This window comes from Pinus tabuliformis, chromosome 3_1, assembly GCF_031772625.1.
Source record: "Pinus tabuliformis cultivar Carrire ecotype Pingquan chromosome 3_1, CPIR1, whole genome shotgun sequence".
Lineage (NCBI taxonomy): Eukaryota > Viridiplantae > Streptophyta > Pinopsida > Pinales > Pinaceae > Pinus > Pinus tabuliformis.
In genome coordinates, this window is record NC_142301.1 from 271,387,189 (window position 1) to 271,404,460 (window position 17,272).

General features: G+C 39.4%; 1 protein-coding gene across 4 annotated transcripts in view; it reads left to right on the forward strand.

The window, feature by feature from the left end:
- The window catches only part of LOC149186835 (Polynucleotidyl transferase, ribonuclease H-like superfamily protein), a 294,393-nt gene that overhangs the window by 47,116 nt on the left and 230,005 nt on the right, over positions 1 to 17,272 (forward strand). The gene's annotated exons all lie outside the window — the stretch shown is intronic.

Here is a 17,272-nt window from a genome sequence, read left to right on the forward strand (position 1 = left end):
CTGTAATTTCCAGTTTGCTGTGAGGCATGGGAAAAGAGATAAGTTGTAAATTTGCTTGCTGATTTTTTGCTGAATATTTCTCACTGTGAAAAAGGGATTTTCAGAGATAAAGAAGAGCTCTCGAACTTGGTTTTCCCCAAGAGTTGTAGGGGGTTTTTCCAGGGTCAAGTCGACCAAAAATCTCAGTGTTTAAATGTGTTTTAATAGCTGTTTATTACTGCTGATTTTTATTTCTGCAATTTCCAACATTCTGTAAAATTTCCAGAATTTGTGTTTTCAGCAATATTTATTTTTTCAGCTTGTTAAATGTATGGTTATGGGAAATGGCATTTAACTACATGGGAGAAATAAGGTGAAACTGAAAACCGGGGTGGGAAAACAGAAATTTCTACATGGTATCAGAGCTTGAGTGCTGAAGGGCAGTTTGGGACAGCAAAAGGAAAAATTACAGATGCTTATTTTCACTCAGAAAATTCTAGCAAGCTGATTTTTTCATAAACAATAGTTTTATCTTTACTACAACAGTGCTATTTTTCAGTTTTAGGACAACAGGATGTCATTGGGATTGAGGGTGGAGGATAGGCTGGATGGGCATATAAATTACATCGTTTGGAAGGAGAGAATGCAGAGTATCTTTGAGGAGGTAGAAGTCTGGGATATCATGGTGCATACCACACAGAACCCTGTTGTTGTGCCTACTGATGCTACTCAGTTGGCTGCTTATAATAAAAAGAACAACAAGGGTAAGAGGCTGATTCTAGACGGAATCAAAGACCACTGCATTCCTCATGTGAGAGGAAAGAGCAATGCCCATGAGATGTGGACAGCATTGTCCAATCTCTACCAGAGTACCAATGAGAACCGAAAGATGGTCTTGAAGGAGAAGCTGAAGAACATTAAGATGGGTAATGATAGTGCAGCTGGATATCTCACAAAGATTACTAATGTGAGAGATGAGTTGGCAGCGATTGGAGAGGCCATTCCACCCACTGATTTGGTGCGGATTGCAGTGAATGGCCTCCCCCGTTCATGGCTGAACTTTGCTGATGGGGTTTGTGCACGTGAGACCCTTCCCACATTGGAGAGGTTTTGGGATGATTACATTCAGACAGAGATCAGGAAAGGTCAGCTTGGGGTAGCCAAGCCAGTTGAGCAGGATGAGGATGTAGCGCTGGTGGTAGGAGGCAAGAAAGGCAAAGGGAAGAAGCAAGCTTCCACAAGCAGTGGTGGGGGCAAAGGCAAAGGTAAAGGTAAACATGGTAACACACAGAAGGACTATTCCAAGGTGAAGTGTTGGAATTGTCAAAAGATGGGACACTATGCAGTTGTGTATCCGGAGAAGAAGAAGAAGAAGGGGAAGAACTAGGACGTGACAGCTTCAGCAGAGATTGAGGACTTTGCAGGTCGTTTTGACCGGGAGTTTTCGTTCACTACATGTGAGTCCTCTAGTGCAGGATCACCTGCCACACAGGTTCAGAGGGAGCATGCTTTTCCCTCGATTAGCGGAGCATCTTCAGGTATCTGGTATGTGGACAGTGGGGATTCACGTCATATGACAGGAGTCCGTGAGTACTTCTCAAAGCTTTCAGAGAGTGGCAATGATATAGAGGTAGTACTCGGTGATGACAGAGTTGTTAGAGCAGTCGGGGTGGGGACACTGACATTTCAGAGGGAGTCCAAACCTCCCTTGAAAGTGTCAGATGTTCTTTATGTGCCAGGGATGAGGAAGAACCTCATATCCGTCTCAGCTTTGGAGGACAGAGGATATGAGGTACTATTCAGGGGAGGAGAGGTGTTGATGTATCCCAGGGGCACTCCAGCTGATTCAGCTAGAGTGATAGGTGTATGCCATGCAAAGGTGTACAAGTTTGCATTCCAGCCCCTTTTGGCATTGAGCAGTAGTACCGACAACAGAGCTAGCAGTTCTGAGCTGTGTGAGATTTGGCACTGCAGGATGGGACATATGTATCATGGAGCCTTGAGGACATTGCAGGAGATCACTACAGGTGTGCCAGATTTCAGTACTGATCACTTTGATACTTGCAGAGGTTGTGCGATGGGCAAGTTTGCCAAATCCCCTTTTCCCAGCAGTGACAGCAGAGCGACTGGGATACTTGATTTGATTCATTCTGATGTGAGCAGTCGGATGTCTCATGTTTCCTTGAGTGGATATGAGTACTATGTTTTATTCATTGATGATCACTCCAGGAGGACCTGGATTTATTTCTTGAAGACCAAGAGTGAGGTCTTCAAGCGGTTTCAGGAGTTCAGAGCTCTTGTGGAGACACAGACAGGTCGGAAGATCAAGTCCCTGAGGTCGGACAATGGAGGAGAGTACACCCTTGGAGAGTTTGTTGATTATTGTGCGGAGGCAGGCATTAGGAGGGAGTTCACTGTTCCTTACAACCCCCAACAGAACGGGGTTGCGGAGAGGAAGAACAGATCCATCATAGGGGCTGCCAAAGCCATGTTACATGATCAGGGGTTGCCATTGTTCTTGTGGGCAAAGGCCTGCAACACAGCTGTTTACTTGCAGAACAGGAGTCCGCATCGTGCCTTGGGGCACATGACTCCGGAGGAGGCTTTCTCTGGGAAGAAGCTTGATATTGGTCATCTTCATATCTTTGGATGCATTACATACTCCTATATACCCAAGGAGAAGAGGACCAAACTAGAGCCCACCGCAGAGAAGGGTATTTTTGTGGGCTACAGTGAGACCTCAAAGGATTTTCGGATTTACATTCCTGCACAGAGGAGAGTTGTTGTCAGACGGGATGTGAAGTTCGAGGAGGACAGGGCCTTTAGGAGGTCACGACCCTCAGCAACAGTTGAGTCAGTCGCAGGGATCCAGTGGGCAGGGATCAAGAGGATCTGGAGGTACATCTATGAGGATGTCAGGTCTGTCAGTGAGCAGTGGCTCGCCGAGCCAGAGGGGTGGTGCTCCGGGCAGCATGCAGAGCAGTTCACAGAGCAGTTCACTAGGGAGTCCACTGATGGATAGTTCACACGGTACCTCAGTTTCTACAGGTTCAGGTGCAGGCAGGAGGACAGCAGGCAGACAGTCAGGAGTTCAGGCTACTGATGGTGATGAGGAGGAGTTTCATTCTCCTATGGGAGAAGCATGCTTAGGGAAGAGAAAGCCCAAGTGGCTTCAGGACACCTTGAGAGATGCCACATCTGTTGTTGAGCCGAAGAGGCCGATCAGAGAGAGTAGACCACCTGAGAGGTTTTGTAGCTATATGGCGATGGTTACCAGCATCCTTGACTCTGAGCCTTCTAGCTATGAGGAGGCAGCTAGCCAGCAGGTCTGGAGAGAGGCCATGCAGGAGGAGTATTCTTCTATCATGAAGAATGATGTTTGGGAGGTGGTGCCGAGGCCTGAGGGCAAATCCGTGGTTACTTCCAGATGGCTTTACAAGGTAAAGCATGCTGCAGATGGTAGCATTGAGAAATTCAAAGCGAGGTTTGTGGCTAGAGGGTTCTCCCAGGTAGAGGGAGTTGATTATGAGGAGACCTTCGCTCCCGTGGCTCGATATACTTCGATCCGCTCCATTATATCGATAGCAACAGAGATGGGTTGGAAGATCCACCAGATGGATGTGAAGACCGCATTTCTCAATGGCTTCATACAGGAGGAGGTGTACATTGAGCAGCCACAGGGCTTTGAGGTGCATGGGAAGGAGTCCCATGTGTGCAGACTGAAGAAGGCCCTTTATGGCCTGAAGCAAGCTCCTAGAGCTTGGTACTCCAGGATAGATGCAGGGGATGGGTTTCACAAAGAGTGAGGCAGATCCGAACCTTTACTTTATTGTGATTGGTGAGGAGCCTCTCATTCTGGTGCTGTATGTGGATGACTTGGTCATTACAGGTGCAGAGAGACTCATAGAGCACTGCAAGAGAGATCTTGCGACGAAGTTTGAGATGAAGGACATCGGCTTGATGCATTACTTTTTGGGCTTGGAGGTGTGGCAGGAGGAGGGGCATTTCTTCTTGGGGTAGGGGAAGTATATTGTGGACATCCTTAGCAGATTCCACATGGAGGATTGTAGACCCATGTCGACACCGATGATCACCAACTGGAAGAAGCTTCATGCTTCAGATTCTGAGTTGGTGGATCCCACATTGTACAGGCCGCTGATTGGTTCCTTGATGTATTTGGTCAACACTAGACCAGATATCTGTTTTGCAGTCAACACGATGAGTCAGTTTATGTGTGAGCCTAGGAAGGTTCACTGGGTGGCTGCAAAACACATTTTGCGGTACCTGCAGGGGACAGTGGAATATGGTCTAGACTACAGGTAGGGAGATGGAGTGAGATTGGCAGGATACACTGATTCTAATTGGGCAGGTTGTGCTTCTGATAGGAAGAGCACTTCAGGGTGCTGTTTTGGGTTGGGTTTAGCAGTAGTGTCATGGTTCAGCCGGAAGCAACAGTCAGTAGCACTGAGTTCAGCGGAAGCAAAGTATATGGCAGCCAGTTTAGCTAGTTGTGAGGCTATCTGGCTTCGCAAGATGTTGTTTGGCTTATTTGGTCAGCCGTTGAGACCTTCAGTGATTTACTGTGATAATCAGAGTTGCATTAAACTCACGGAGAATCCAGTATTTCATGACAGGTCAAAGCATATCGGGATCAGATATCATTTCATCAGAGACTATGTTCAGAAGGGAGCTGTGAAGCTTGAGTATATTTCCACTGATGAGCAGGTTGCAGATATTCTTACCAAAGCCTTACCACGGGGCAAGCATGTCTACTTCAGAGACAAAATGGGTGTGGTGAGGAACACCTTCCTCGATAAGAGGGAGTGTTGAAATTTGGTACCAGAGGACAGGTGGTTCCCTAAGGCTTTTATCTTTGGCCTAGGAAAAAGTGTCCAAAAGAATTTAATTTTTCTCCTAAAGTAACTTTATAATTTTTATAAAGTTAAATCTAATTTAAAAGTGACTTTAAGTGATAAAGTTATGAAGTCTAATTTTAAAGTGACTTTTATAAAGTCAAATGAAAAAATTAGAAAGGAAAAGTGACTTTGGAAATAAATGACTAAGTGGGTCTTTATTAAAGTGGGGTGAATTAAAAAATAAAAAGTGAGATTTAAATGAGCATTTAATCTCAGCTTTAGATCTCAATCTATTTCAGCCATTGGATTTAGGGATCACCCAAAAGTCACTTGGGGTTAGATTAAAGGAGGAAAAGGAGGAAAAGGTCATTCATTCTTTCATGAGCAGATTGGGAGAAGGAGAGCAAGAGAGCAAGGGAGATTTCTGAGCAGGGAGGAGAAGGAGACAGCAGCTTGGCACACATTCCAAGGCAGCAGTTGAGCAGATTTGTACAGCTGGTTCAACACACAGTGAAAGACAGATTTTGGCACGATTTTCGAGGAGTGGTTTGCACAAAAATCGAGGAGCAGTTTGCTGATTTTTCTGCATGCAAAACGAGGGCCGTACAACGCATTTATTGCAGTCCGTACAATGCATTTAATGCTGGCCGTACAACAGCATTTAATGCTGAAAGTGGGCACGAAAATCGAGGAGGCCGTACAACATTTATTGCTGTCATGTTTGCTGTAATTTCCAGTTTGCTGTGAGGCATGGGAAAAGAGATAAGTTGTAAATTTGCTTGCTGATTTTTTGCTGAATATTTCTCACTGTGAAAAAGGCATTTTCAGAAATAAAGAAGAGCTCTCGAACTGGTTTTCCCCAAGAGTTGTAGGGGGTTTTTCCAGGGTCAAGTTGACCAAAAATCTCAGTGTTTAAATGTGTTTTAATGGCTGTTTATTACTGTTGATTTTTATTTCTGCAATTTCCAGCATTCTGTAAAATTTCCAGAATTTGTGTTTTCAGCAATATTTATTTTTTCCGCTTGTTAAATGTATGGTTATGGGAAAGGGCATTTAACTACATGGTAGAAATAAGGTGAAACTGAAAACGGGGTGGGAAAACAGAAATTTTTACACCTTGATCTCCAGCGAGAGATCTGCTCTGCAAGGAAAATACTGGCTGCCCCCCGGCCTCTGGTAATCCTCGAACTGGAGAAACCCGATTTCTCTATCGCTCTCTCAGAGAAATCGATTTTTCCTCAAGAAATTGACCCTCCTGGCCAAGAAATTGTGTTGCCTTTGAGGGTTTCGAACTGCTATTTACGCAAAGCTACAAAATTCCTCTTCCCTTCTGCTATTGAGCTCTCCGACTTACAACCTCGCTCAGATACCATGTGAAAATTCGGCTAACCTCGAATCCTATTGTAGCAACTGATGTTAATTCTTCTAATTGTTAATTCAATTAAACAATTTACTATATTTGTGCTACGATAAATATCGAATTAAAGACATTGCAACCTTCACAAAACAAATACTGCAGAAGAAAAAAAACCCTGGAAGAAACAGATGCACACAATATTACGCCGTTATTTTTGGACCAGGTTGCCGGAAAAACCCAACTTGCGAAAACCGATGCAGCAACTGAGGGTTTTGATATTATGTAGTAGTGAAATCTGAGTACAATCTACGAATGATTAAACCAGCAATCTAAACAGAGAAATAACTGACAATAATAACTAGTGAGAAAAATTTCTCACTCGGCAGGCGATCCAACATTGACCTCAACTCTAATTGAGCCGCTACTTGCTGCCTCTGTGCAGTTATTGCATCAACCTATGCAGTTATTGCGTCCCACAAGCTTGAAACTGCATCTCCTCTCACTGTCTCGCCAACTGTTGTCTGGGAAACTGATACTCTTTGCCTCCGGACACTCTGCCCAACTTCTAGCTCTGAATTTCTCCTTCTCCTAAGCAAAACGGAAATCTCCCCAAGAGGGCTCTGTACTGCATCTCTGTGACAATGACTGCCTCTTTGCAATGTACTCGCTGGAACTAGAAAAGCTTTCTTCGGCCTCACTATCTTTGCCCCTCTCTCACTGGTTCGATCTCACTGAATCACCTCCAACAATTGAATGTTGCTAATCTGGGGATTGATTCCCCAACAAAATCAAATGCTCAACTGATTTGGTGTGTCTTCTCCAAGCCCCATCGACTTCTTCTTATAATCCTCTGTTGAGACTTCAACGACCACGATTAAATCTTAATTGATGGCTATGATTAACTAGAAATCGATCCATGTACTTTTCTAGAACATTCTCACCATGACTTAATTAAGTCTGATTAATTAGTCATATTCCCTAAGTTTCGACTTGGGAAATATTTAAAAAATGACTAATAATCTAATTAAGTCATTTCTAGGCAGAATTTCTAGAAACAATTGTTGGGTTTTGGAGATCTCAATTATTCTAATCTCTCCACAAAATTTCGTGGCTAGAACACATCTGATGCTACAAAAGTTAACACTGCCCTAAAAATCGCAGTCAAACTTGGTCAATATCCATTCGCTTAATGCTGGTCAATGTTGTCCTGAAACTCGGAAATTTTCGCTCTGCAATCTGTCCCACAAAATTCGTCCTTCATCCACACGTGTGTGGGAGAGAGATGATCCCCAAGTTGTACGAACCAATCTGATTAGGAGAGAGAAGAATTGATAAGTGAGTGATGTCCAAATGAAGTGAGAGGTCACTCCTATTTATACGATTCGTTGAGGGTGAAAGAACACATCTATTGGGCTTCTTGAGCCGACATTAAGCTAAGGTCAAGCTTAACAATTTGTTCATGAGAGAGAATAAATTCAAAATTTCACTTCTACTTGTCCGAATGAGATGAACTTTATATCAATCTTGGACCTCTCGAAAATAGGAATTCAATGCAATAATCATCTCTGTCATATGAGCTGTCCCAATGTGGAATTTGGCCCTAGTTGCCAATTTTAACATGACCCCATCAAATGAATTTTCTAGAAGTCACTAGAGGAAAATCGATTTTCCTCAATTAATCTCCCTAAGTTAGACTTAGGAAAATTAATAAACTGTCTTAATTAATCCTAACTAAGGTACTTTTCCTTAGAAACCTTTTTCTTGGTATTGGAGAAAATTAGTCCACTGTGTTCCTTAGTGTCATAGACACCATTTGAGAGTAGAACACCTATCCGAGCTACATAAACTAACAATCTACCATCACAATGTCATGGTTGGAAGAAGAACTTTGCAGATATGATTAATAGTTAATGCACGCCATCATACTGTATATGTCATAGTGGTATTCATTGACAAAGATATGGTCAGTGTGTATGAAGACAATATTTTAAGAACGGGTGATTCCCAACCTCAAGACTCATACAATTTTGATGGTGAACTTCATTGTTATTAGGATGTAAGAATCCATAGTGGTCTGAGCTTATCCCCATGCATGATGGTCGTAGTCAAGTTTGTAAATATCTTGTACATGTTGTAAGTGGTTGACACTGTTTGTTTCTATGTTGCACGAAACTTCTATGAACCCGACATTTCAGAACGTACCAGTACTCGAAACTCCGAAACTCGACCATCATGTCATCATCTATGAGAGTTAATATAGACTTGGTTTTCCTTTGAAAGTGTCATCTATGGGTCCTATTTCCCTTTTTTTCTTGCAAGATAATGTGTTAATCACCTATATATATATATATATATATATATATATATATATGACGTTTTGACGTTTCGTGCAACTTAGGTTTATTTGGAAGAATGTGATAAAGCTTCACATGTATTAGAATTTTTTTTTAAGTCTTGTTGTCCTTTGATTTTGTAAAACGATTGACATCCTGACCTTAACTATGTTAGAAGGAGCCCGCTAAAGTTATGAATAGTATGAATCGATTCTGTGCAGGGGATATAACTGGATCGGTTTTGCATGTGTCTGTATGGCACAATCAACTGTCTGATTAATGCAGAGTAAAGTTTGACCATGAAGTTCTCCAGTTATTGGAACTTGTTGGTACATTTTTTATTTTCTATGTAGCAACCTAGAAGTTATTTTGGGCCATTATTTTGGTAATATTTACCACTTGAAGTGCTTTTCTATTTCATTATCGTTATCATCCTTCACTACTGCAAATACTAATTTTCTGCCAAATTATTTCACAAGTTTTTCTCATCGTATCTTTGGTTGATTGATTGAATGCCAAGATTATTTCTTGTGCCGCTTTTACATGTTTATTGCACATATTTACAGGGTAATTTCAGTACATGAACAACTAGGGACTGCTTGAGAATCAGAAAGGCAGAAATATTTTCTCTTGTTAATAATTGCTTGTGATTTCTTTGAGTTCTTATTATCTTTCTTATGTTCTTCTTTTATCTTAGTTTCATCAAGTAATTACCAAGAACAAAACAAGAATATCAAGTACACCAGATGTAGGCTCTTAGCTAGGGCTAAAACCCCTATATAGGGGAAACCTCGTCAAAAAGTCTTCCTTCAGTAGATTCAAATGAGATAGGCCAAGACCTTAGACCCAAAAACCTTCCTCCTTTGCCAAGTCAGCCTTTCAATATGATTCAACACACTTCAATAGTCTCTTCTTGTCCAACAGCTTCAACCCAACAAATATCCAGAAATTTCGGCCCTAGCTTCACCAGAATCAGCCTAGCTTCAGAATTTCGGCCTCCCAGCTACTATAGAATTTCGGCCCTCCAACAACGCTCTAAAACTTCGCATGTGTGGATAGGAGAGAGAAATTTTGGTTTCTTTTGCAAGATGATAACCTCCTCCTTCTTTGCTAGACTCTTCCTTCTTGTCCCTTGAATTTCACACCCTTTTCTTGCCCAAAAGTTGCAGTTCAAACTTGAGGAGTGGTATCCTTCAAATGAGTTGAGTTGCTACTTATACATAGTCCTTCTAGGTGATCTAGTTCTTCTAATGAAGCCGACTTGTCCTTCCTTGAGGCCGACTTGGTGGAGGAGGCCTATAAGACCCCTAATTTACATTAAAATAATTTACTTTCTTGTCAAATAAATTCCAAGAAGGGTCTTTTACAATATGACATGGACAAGGACACTTGACATAAATGCTAGAAGCCTTCAATGGAGGCTTTGACCTAAAAACAATTGACCCAAGCACGAAACCCATGCTTTAATAAGTCAATTTCTTTAATAATACAATTTCTTTTTCTTTCTTCTGATAAATATAATACATCATGACTCAAGTACAATTATGAAGACAGACACTAGTTACATTTTTCAACACTCCCTTATAACTAGGGAGGTATTCATAATTACATATATATAGAGGTACATGGAATATCTCAAAATGAACTACGAAGGGTTCTAGCACACTCAGTTTTGTGGACTATATACCTGACCAGGGTATTCTATTCGGGTGGGACTAAGATGGACTCAAGCTTTCAACCACTCTAGGTACCATTAGGCTTATTTGCTAACCATCAACCCAGGGATAGGTGTGTATCCAAGGTCAAAGTTCCATGACCAACGCCACCCTTTCTTTTCGGGATCTAGACATCAACACATAGGCCGATGAGATGTCCGCCCAAGCATCCACCATTAGGTGCTTCAACTCTCCCTATTAAGCTAGATATATCCATTTGTCCAAGCATGCTTCTAAAGTGTTCATTCTTCTTATGGAGAGATTTACTTGTACAAACACAACCCCAATCAATAATAAACTTTCAAATATACATACAGGTAAACACTAACCTTTGGGGTCCTCAATCATCTTGATGCCATTTATATCAAGTTATTCATATGCAACTAGTCATAAGCTTTTCTTCTTTCATTTATTCAGCAACACCAATACATCCTTAATACATTGTAGTATTTTCATTCATTCTTCGATTTCTTCTTCAAGGTATCATGACTATCATAATATGCCCTCCCTCTTAACTGGTGGGATGTACTCTTTTCTTCTAACCATGCTCCCTCATAACTTAGGGAGATCAAACACTTCCTTCTTCTATAGCATCGGAGAACCTTTCATGGCTTCTATTCCTTCTTATGGTATCAAGGTTATCTTGATCATCATAACATCCTTCATTGTGCTTATCAATATTGTCAAGTTATCTTCACTTACAAACATCTTCAACATCTTGAAGATTATGTACCTGCAAAACTTTAATAGCAAGTACAACAAAAAACATACAAAAGCATTAAGTTAACTATATCAAAATCATGGTACTATAATGGAAGCATTTAGACTTTAGACATCAAACACCTAAACTTAGTTAGGTTCATAATCAGCAAGAGACACATCTTTTTACATACTCGACTCCAACTGCTTGCTAGTTTTTTGTCATAAACCCTATACTCCATCTTTGAGACACAAAGCTTTAGATATCAACAATTCAATCAAATAACAAGCTTACTATACATCTAAGATTTTAACACTGCTTTTACATGTCAGAGTTCTACCAGGGTTAGTTGCAAACCATAGATTTTATCATCAAAACTAAATCATATCAATAATTTGGAAATAATATCATCATCCTAGAATATCAATCTCTACTAGGGTTTTCTTATAAACCCTAGAATTCACAGACTAAAACATGGGTATTTAGGTTATCATACTCACATATACATATCTAGGATGCATTAGTATTTCACATCAATATCTACTAGGTAAACCCAAGACACAAACATTAATACATTGAAGTTAGATATACAACAATTTTCTCCAGTCTAGGGTTTCGATTGGACGAATACACACCTAGGGTTTCATTCTTAGGACTTTGTAATAGATATTACAAGGGTTTTGCCCATAAGCCTTAATTTACCAAACCCTTAAGATCTCGAGTTTTAATATGGACATTAACTACAAACCCTAAAGGACTAGGGTTTATATCATAAAAATACCAAAATCTTAAACATAAAATGAATAGGTTTTGTAGATTTCATCAATAACGCTAAGTAGACTAGGGTTTCCTAAATATTGACATACCCTTAGGTTAGGGTTTTACAATAAGCCTTTTTAGGGATCCATAAGAATGATAATCTAATGAGGGTAGATTCAATCTAATGATTAATCACCACTCACAAGAATCTTTGTGATTCAAAACCCTAGAGATAACGATGTCAGTAATGTAAAGCAATTTAAAAAAAGGAATTTTATGACAAAGCTTATAGTCTAAGACATACGTTAAGTTGTTTCTTAACAAACCTTGAAAGACATCAATTCTGAAGGACTTCTTTTGTAATAGAACTTCTTCCATGCTTCAAGTCCTTTGAAGTCTTCTCCATAACTTTTGTGTATTCTGCAACCTTTCCTACCACGAAAAAAAAGGTTATTAGCATACAATACAAACAAATCTTGATGTTAGGAGGAAACAAAACATGAAAAGATGAAAACAAAGAACATAATACTTATCTTTTGGTAAAATGGTGGAGGCTCCCTCTTAATTCAATCTTTTGGAGGGACACCTACAATTTTATCAAAACAATTCAAGAATTCCTAACAAGACATGTTAGATCTATGAGTTCTAGAAATCAAAACATAAAGGAAACCAATTCAAAACTTAAAAATAGAAGACTAAGAGGGATAAGGGAGGGGATTTCGTAGTATAAGTCCTTGACTTCCGATTCTTTAGTTTGTCTCTTCTTAGGTGGAGCTTCATTGACAATATTCGCATGTTCTCTTTCTCTCTTCCCATTCCTTGGATTCTCCGGAGATTGATTTTTATAATGACCCATCTTATGGCAATTGTAGCATTCAATCTTTGATAGGTCTACTTTCTTCTTTGGTCCTTTGAACTTCTTGAAGGTTCCCTTCTTCTTGTGATGAATGAAATAGGCATTTGAGATGTTCTCTTCTTCATCCTCCTTGTTGTTTACTAATGATATTTGTGCTTCTTCTTGATTGCATGCATTCCACATTTGTTCAAATGTTGGAGTATCCTTCCAATTGTTGATTCCTGATGCAAAAGCACTCCAAGATTTTGGTAGACCTAGAAGAGCAATAATTATGAGCTCTTTTTCTGGTACAATTTCATCTATTGCTTGGAGTTCATCTTTGATTCTAGATATCCTTATAAAGTAGGATGCCATAGTATCGTCTTTCATCATCGTGATAATTCTTAATTCATTCTTGAGGCTTGCTATTTGACCAATGTTCTGGATGGTGAATAATTTGGAGAGAGCCTCATACATTTTTTGAGCGGAATCTATGTTGGATATGTATGGAATGAGGCAGTGCTTTACTCCATCCACTATTAGGTTCATGGCCAAGATTTCATTTTCTTTGAACTTTGCTTTCTCTGCTTCATAATTTCGGCCTCCTAGCTACTACAGAATTTTGGCCCTCCAACAGGACTCCAGAACTTCGCTTGTGTAGATAGGAGAGAGAAATTTTGGTTTCTTTTGCAAGATGATAACCTCCTCCTTCTTTGCTAGAGTCTTCCTTCTTCTCCCTTGAATTTCACACCCTTTTCTTGCCCAAAAGTTGCAGTTTGAACTTGATGAGTGATACCTTTCAAATGAGTTGAGTTGCTGCTTATATGTAGTCCTTCTAGGTATTCAAATTCTTCTAATGAGGCCGAATTGTCCATCCTTGAGGCCGACTTGGTGGAGGAGGCCTAGAAGACCTAATTTACATTAAAATAATTTTCTTTCTTGTCAAGTAAATCCCAAGAAGGGTCTTTTACAATATGACATGGACACAGACACTTGACATAAACCCTAGAAGCCTTCAATGGAGGCTTTGACCTAAAACCAATTGACCCAAGCATGAAACCCATGCTTTAATAAGTCAATTTCTTTAATAATACAATTTCTTTTTCTTTCTTTTGATAAATATAATACATCATGACTCAAGTACAATTATGAAGACAGACACTAGTTACATTTTTCAACAGGGATGACCTCCACCCTGAGGTTTGAAAAGCACCACTGAAATGGAGAGGAGATATTGCTGGTGACAAGTAGGGTAAATTTTTTCTATATGTTAGTACTGATATCTCAATGAAGATTTATGGAGTCATTTATCTACCTATAGTGTATATTTCTGCGCTAACACTTCCCCATGCGTTGATAGGTGGCTCAGGTTCTGGAGCATTGATTTCCCAGACATTGTTCTCATGTTGCCATGACTTCTCAACTTTGAGATTGTTAGGGCCAGCATAGGAACATTATTGTTCAAAGGCCTGGTTGGTGGGCTGGGAGGCCAACTGTTTTCTCTTACGGAAAGTGAAGCAGTAACAACAGTAAAAAACAGTAGAAAACAGTAGAAATATAAGCAGAGGTAATAGAAATAAGTGAAGGCTTGGTTTCCTGTTGAGCCATTATTGGTTCAATAAGGTTGGTGGGTTGGGAGGTCAACTGTGTTGTTGCTGAGTGTGCTTTCTCATGGAAAGTGAAGAAGTAACAACGGTAACAAACAGTAGAAATATAAGCAGAAGCAATAGAAATAAATGAAGGCTTGGGTTCCTTTCAAGCCATTATTGGTTCAATAAGACTCTATGGGCAGGAAAGTGTGGCTACTGAGGGCCAGAACAAACCAGGCGAGTGAAAGGATAGACAGTAACTTGTGACATGAGACATATTAAAGGTCGTAGGGTTTAAACAGCCTGACGCTCCCCTTTTCTTCATATCTTTCTTTCTCTTGTTGTTTGCTACCTCTTTCATTTTCACCTTAAAGTATTGTGCTAGGGATTATTAACAGAATCATTTTAACATTGAATGCAATTGAAACAAATATAAATCATGTAGAATTTTCGACAAGTTTCCATTGTTTTTATAAATTAAGTGTTGCATATGTTTTAGAGTGAAGCAAAATGAAATCTCTGAAAATAGAAAAAAGTACTTGGAAGATATTGTCAAACACTATCATTAATAGTCAAACTCATTTGAATTTAAACTTAATGGAATCTTAAACTAAGAGTAAATAAGTTGGGGTGGGTGAAATGACCTTCATTTTTATTTATCTCTGTGTGTATTATGTATGGTTACTTAATCTGTAGTGACATGCAGTGTAAAGCTTTGTTTTTGCTTGTTAAGAGCACTATCTTCTTCTGTTTGGAATTAATAATCTGCGTCAGTTATACAAAATTTTATAGCGATAATGGAAATGCTGGTGATTACAGCATCCCCATATATTTACCCATGCCAGGGATATCTGGCTTTGAAACTTCAGTTGAGATTCCTTCTATAATTTCTCAGAGTTCAATCATGTTGAGGGTACCTTCAACGTTATCATTTATCTTATCTAACTTACAGAAGTTACAAATATCTTTACATCAATACTAGTACACTTCACTGGCTTGATGGGCATGTTTCTGGCCTTCCAAGTTGTGGGTCCTTGACATCGTTTTAGAACTTGCAGTGTTTAAATCTTACATGTCTGTCAAACACAGCCTGGCCTTAAAACAGAGCTATTAAGATGCGCCTCAAAGTTCGACTCACCATTGATGAGTAAAACTTGCTGGCAGCAAAGTTAAACAGTTAAACTCACGAGCACTTGTTGGTCAAATTCTGACCTGCTCACAAGCCTGAGGGAAAGACTTGCCTGTTGTCAGTGTATAAACAAACAACTAAAAAGTCATTTCTGGTTGTTTTTCCATGTCTAGCAACTTTTTGCTAGATCCGAGTCAAACTCTCACGCTCACCTTGCTGATTTAGTGGGCTGAATTTTTCAACACTGTTCCTTGATGCAAGCTCTTGTAAAAAGGATAATGTAGGTATTGTGGTTTTGGAAATTGCTTTCCAGTTTTAACTTTACAGTCTTCAGCATTATAAATTACATTCCTCTGGATTTTTTGCTAGATCCGAGTCAAACTCTCACATTCACCTTGCTGATTTGGTGAGAAGATTTTTTCAAGACTGGTCCTTGATGCAAGCTCTTGCATAAAAAGGATAATGTAGGTATTGTGGTTTTGGAAATTGCTTTCCAGTTTAAACTTTTGGTCTTCAGGATTATAAATTACATTCCTCTGGTTATTCAGGAATCAGTATCACCGTGGATAATGTCCATAATACATATACAATCCCTGCCTCACAGTACTCTCCACCTGTTTCACATTTTCCTGCTTCTATTTGATTTAGTATGAGTATTCTTCTTAGTCCAATTTTAGATATTTTTATGCCTATTTCTGTGGGTGCTCCCTCATTCCATGATATTTGTGTCCCCTATGCATGCTCTGTTGTTGACAAGGCAAGATTGGTTTTCCTACACACTCGTGCAGAGAAAATTCAGTATAGCTTTGCCCAATAGGATATTCTTTATACCTACTCTCAGTTCCTCATTTTTTCTTTTTATTGTGTGAAATTCATGGTGAATTAGTAAAGCAATCACTTCGGCTAATCTCCTTGTTCTTGCAACTATTTCATACTTATTACTATAAATTTTTATAGCAGTTAAATATTATAGTCCAATGTTATCTCTTCATTTCTTCCTTACTGTATGTCCCTTACCATAAGACTTGTGGATGTAGCCTTACTTCTCCGTTTGCTAGTCCATCAACACACTTGTTGTTGACTCAAGGAGTATGTTTCAGCTTACAAGTGCCATAGGAACATAATACATTGCTTTGCTCATCTGCCAGGTCTCTATTATTTGACAATTACATCGATTTTATTCTAGTTCCTCTGAATTTGAGTATTTTTCTACTACAATGCTTTTTATCCCCTTTTTGCAAGTTTTTATAATTTTTCAGTTTATCATCCCTGTTAGGTCAGCTTCATTTTAAGAAGCTTGTCCCATACGAACTATAATTACAAGCAAAAAGAAGTAAAAGACTAAAAGGACTTTTGGCAATCCTTGTACAGTAGATAACTTAAGTTAAATGTTTTTTTATTAATGTCCAAATAATGACCACAAAAGTAGGTCAATAGGACTCTCGAGTACAATACTGCCGATACAATGTGAGAACACTACAATGGCTCCTATATAAAGCGAGATGGAGAATGCAAAGTACTGATCCAAACTAAAAGTCTGAAGTCTGAACCATAAGAGTGGAGAGTGGAACTGGAAGAAATTGTACAAGAAGAGTATATCCGAAGTGTTGAATACAATTAATGTAAGCATATCAGGATCCGCTAGAGCTAGCTCCCCTAACATCCATGTCCTTTCTTGCACTTAGGTTGTTATCTATATTGTGTCCAAGAATAACAAATCCTCCGAAGAGCTACATAAGATCTTTGTACTCTGTGGGTTTTTAATCATCGATCAGTTTCACATGAAGATAAATAGGAGGAGCTCCTAATTAGCTTAATTTTGCATAGAATTCTTTTAGGAGATTCACTCAAAGCTAAAATTAACTTAAATTGACCACATCCCAAAGGAATCAATACTCTGTTAAGGTAGCTTTGGAATTATACTGAGAATTTGGTTTTTACTTTAATTTATTCTACTACGGCCCATTGATCAGTGGTTGAAATTTTTTAAAGTTTCTCGTCCATTTTGAACGGCATTCTA